A 4,477-nucleotide genomic window follows, 5' to 3' on the forward strand; every position below is an offset into this window, starting at 1 on the left:
GCATAATCCAGCAAAACATATTTCCATATTAGTCTTTAGATATTGCTTTTCATGAATACCTGTCAGTTCTTTTGTATTTTAATGGTTCCATCTACAAGGCTACACCCATTGATTTTTTTACAACCCATCCACATCTTACTATCCTATCTGATTCTTGCCTATGTTCTTTTCCAAATCTCCAATGGAATCAGAGTTTTCTAGGTATTTCAATAATTGGCAGACATGCACCATGCCATCCATTATCCCTTCCCTGTGTTACATGACTTACCCAGTTCCTGTTTGAGTTATGCATATCCTTAATGATGCCATTTTGCACTTTTCTTTTTAATCTGCACATTTTCTTTTAATCAACAGCTTCAGAATAGTTTCAAATGTAATAATGTCTCCAAAATATGTCCCAAAGCACAGTGTAATGTACCTTCTCATAAAATGCAAATCTTTTTTTTTATTGACTTTGATGCAAAAGGAATTTAATGTTGCATCCTGGCACACAGAAATTATCTACACTGAAACAGGATAACTGCTGCTAATTAGTGGCTTAAACTCCCATTTTCCATACAGGTTGAGGCAAAATTTGCAAACATTACTTAATTGTAGCAAATGTGAATTGATATATTTAAAAAGAAAATTTTGGATGGAATAGTGTTCTGGAAGCTGGAGAAGTGACAACCTGTTCTATTATTTGATTTACTTAATGTCCACAACAAATGAGGGATTTCAAAATAAATGTCATCCATATTATATTTGCAGAATCATTCCCAAAATAATGCAATAAGAAAATAAAAATAATTTCTACCCCCATTTCAGACAATTTCCTCCAAATGAAGAAGCTAGAGAGTATAGTAGATAAAACATAGGCTCTACAGTCAGGAAGACCTGAGTTCAAATCTGACCTCTGATACTTACTAGCTGGACAAGTCACTTAACCTCTGTCTGCCTCTGTTTCTTCAACTATAAAATAGGGATAAAAATAAAACATTCTTCCTATTTGTGAGGATCAAAAGAGGTATTCATAAAGTGCTTACCAAAGTACGTGGCACGCAGTAAAACCTAAAGCAAAAACAAGAACAACCCAGCATTGACTGGCAAATAAGGTTTATTCCTTGTGTTGTAGACTTCCTCCATCCTTCCTTCTATTTAAATGTGTCTTTCATCTTTAGCTCCTTGTGTGTTTTAGAAAGAAATGTCTTAATGGTGCCTCTGTTCTTATTTTCTGTTTTTAGTTGTATAGTTGTTTTTTTCTCTGTAGTTCTCCCTCCCTCCCCCACAGTTTATTTTGCTGTTTGTTTTTACCTTGAAATCCATTTTCAGGTACTCTTCTTGTCTTTTTCTTGTCCAGGGTATTTACAAAGCAAATAATCTCATATCACTATTTATTTATTCATCCATCCATCCATTCATTCATTCATTTATCTGTTCATTCATCCATTAATTATTTCATTCTTCATCTATCTAATCTATCTGTCTGTCTGTCTATCTATTTATTGTAGGAATAATTCAGAACTATTATACTTCATCATAGAGGTGAATTTAGCATAGGATCTGTATATCTTGATGATCAACTTCCAACAATTTCTATCAAGTGATCTCACAGTTGCAATAGTCAAGAAGTTATCTGATTCTCACTCACTTTTCTCCTGAAAACTCCCTAATGGTTGGTTGGTGAGAAACTTGTATCATTCTCCTTTCTATTTCTTCTTAGCCCACACCTCCTCTACACCTTCGTCATGAAGGGATACATCTGTATCCATATAGGCCAGACCAGTTTCCAGATTAGCTGTTGGGAGCTATACTGCCTGGCACATGGTAACCAGCCCAATGGGCAGATATAAGTGACAAGACCATTGGGGATGGAAATGATTCTTTCAATATCTTCTTCAGTGAAATGGGGGCTGGAGAGCACATTCCTCATACCATGTCTGTAGTCCTGGAACCAACTGTTATTGATGAAGTTTGAACTGAAACCTATCTTCAACTTTTCCACCCTGAGCAGCAGATCACTGGCAAGGAAGATGCCACCAATAACTATGCCTGTGAGCACTGCTATTGGCAAGGAAATCATTGACATGGTTCTGGACAGATTTTGGAAGTTTGCTCATCGATACACAGATCTTCAAGGCTTCTTGGTTTTCCATAGCTTTATTTTTATCTCTCTGTTGATGCAAAGTCAGTCCATTGATTATGACAAGAAGGCCAACCTGAAGTTCTCCATATACCTGTCTCCTCAGCCTCCCACAGCTGTAGTTAAGCCCTACAACTCCATTCTGACCACTCCTAACACCCCAGAACACTCTGATTGTGTCTTCATGGTAGACCAGACAGCCAGAAACCTTGATATAGAATGTCCAACCTACACTAATCTATATCACCTTTTCAGCTAAATTTTGTCCATCACTGCCTCTCTCTGATTTGACAATACTCTAAATGTTGATCTGGTGCCCTAGTCTTGTATCCATTTATCTCTAGTCACATATGTCCCAGTCATTTCTACCGAGAAAGCCTACCATGAGTAGCTGATTGTGGCAGAGATCATCAATGCTTGCTTTGAGCCTGCCAACCAAATGGTGAAGTGTAGCCCTCCACAGTAAATACATGACTTGCTTCCTGTTGCACCACAGTGATGTGGTTCCTAAAGATGTTAATGCTGCCATCACCACCATCAAGACACAGCATGGCATCCAGTTTGTGGATTGGTGCCCAACTGGCTTCAATGTTGGCATGAATTACCAGCCTCCCACTGTGGTTCCTGGTGTTGACCTGGCAAAGGTACAGAAGGCTATGTACATGTTGAGCAACACTACAACTATTGCTGAGGCCTGGGCTCACTCGGACCACAAGTTTGATTTCATGTATGCCAAGCATACCTTTGTTCATTGGTATGTGGGGGGGAGCTTGGTTGAAGGATACTTCTCTGAGACATGGGAGGATATGGCTGCCTTAAGAAGGATTATGAGGATGTTGGAGTACGTAGCCCTGAGGGGAAAGATGAAAGTGAGGAATGCTAATTTGTATGTTATCTTTTTCTTCACAATGGGTCTGTCTCCTTTTGCTGTTCTGTTAAAATGTCCTCTGGAGTCACTAAATATCAATACGTGATACTTGCCAAAACACCTGGATGCTTGAGCATATTTGCCTCAATTGGCAAATAGGAGATTCAGTGGTCTTTCTTTGTTTCTTTTCCATCCTCCTTCCCCCCTCCCTTCCTCCTTCCTTCCTTTCTCTCTTTCCATCTTCCTCCCTTCCTTCCCTCCTTTTTCTCATTCCTGCCTTCTAATAAAAAAAGTACAAATTCCAGTTTTAAGGCACTTAGAAGCACCTCTCTACTCAAATTATTTCATAAATTTAGGCAATCATCCTTATAAAAATTCTCATGAATTTGGAATGAAGCATGGAATAATTTAGTTGTGTGAATGCAGTGCTCAGAAGTTTTATCTAGATAATGGAGGGCCTCGCTAAGTTAGGATAAAGCCACCCAAAGGCTACAAATTACCGATCTAAATTGGGTCAAAATTAGAAAAGGACAGAAGGAAAGCTGCTCATACAAATGAGGTTACAGCATTTTGGCTCTGGCTAACTTTTGGCTCCACATAGTTGTTCAAGGTCCAGAATGCTGTGAGGCCCAGAGGAGACAAAGGGAGTGGAAGTAGACAGCACTGGACCTGGAGGTAGGAAGGCCTGGGTTCAAATCAGTCCTCAGACATTTAAATAGCTATGGGACCTTGTTGGCCTCAGTTTCTTTATCTCCAAAATGGAAATAATAATAGAACTTACCTCCCAGGGCTGTTGTGAGGACAAAATGAGATAATATTTACTAGATGCTTTATAACCCTATACAACTTTCAGCTATGATAATGAGGAACTGGGAAATGTTTGGCTGTCTTTTTCCACTTTCACCTCGATTTAGCACACACAGATACAGCCTATGTGTATATTGGGAAACATAGGAAATGAATGTGGTTTGGCAGAAAATAGATCAGGTCATATATGAGTAGCCTCATTCCCGAGATCTCTTCCTCACTCTTTTTTTTCTGCTCTGTAGCTCTGAGAGAGCAAAAGGAGATCCAATGATCAGAGAATCATTGATCTAACAGCTAGAAGGAAGCTGTGGGGTCATCTATCTAGTCCAACCCAGCCATTTTACAGATGAGGAAACTGAGAGGTTGTGTACTTTATCAATGATCACATAGGTGGTAAGTAGCAGAGCCAAGGTTAGAATCAAGATTTTTTTTTCTCCTGTACCGTGTTGTCTTGAAGAGAAACCTTCAAGTTAAGTGTGTGTGCGTGTGATTGCATGTGTGATTGCGTGTGACTATGTGCATGTGTGCTAAATGTGGAAGGTAAAAGAAGGAAGGCAGAGAGACTGGCTCAAGAATGGAGCTGTGACAGTATGCCACTCTATATTCAAGATCCTCATTGGTTTTTGATTTCCTTCCTTTAATCCCAGTCCATGCAGCTATAGACAAATAATCTCCTGGTT

At 39.2% G+C, this 4,477-nt stretch overlaps 1 pseudogene; it reads left to right on the forward strand.

Annotated features, from left to right (window-relative positions):
* The first annotated feature begins 1,727 nt into the window (after nt 1-1,727).
* On the forward strand, nt 1,728-3,005 carry LOC140514783 (tubulin alpha-1C chain pseudogene; annotated as a pseudogene).
* The last annotated feature ends 1,472 nt before the right edge of the window (nt 3,006-4,477 follow it).

This window comes from Notamacropus eugenii, chromosome 7, assembly GCF_028372415.1.
Source record: "Notamacropus eugenii isolate mMacEug1 chromosome 7, mMacEug1.pri_v2, whole genome shotgun sequence".
NCBI lineage: Eukaryota > Metazoa > Chordata > Mammalia > Diprotodontia > Macropodidae > Notamacropus > Notamacropus eugenii.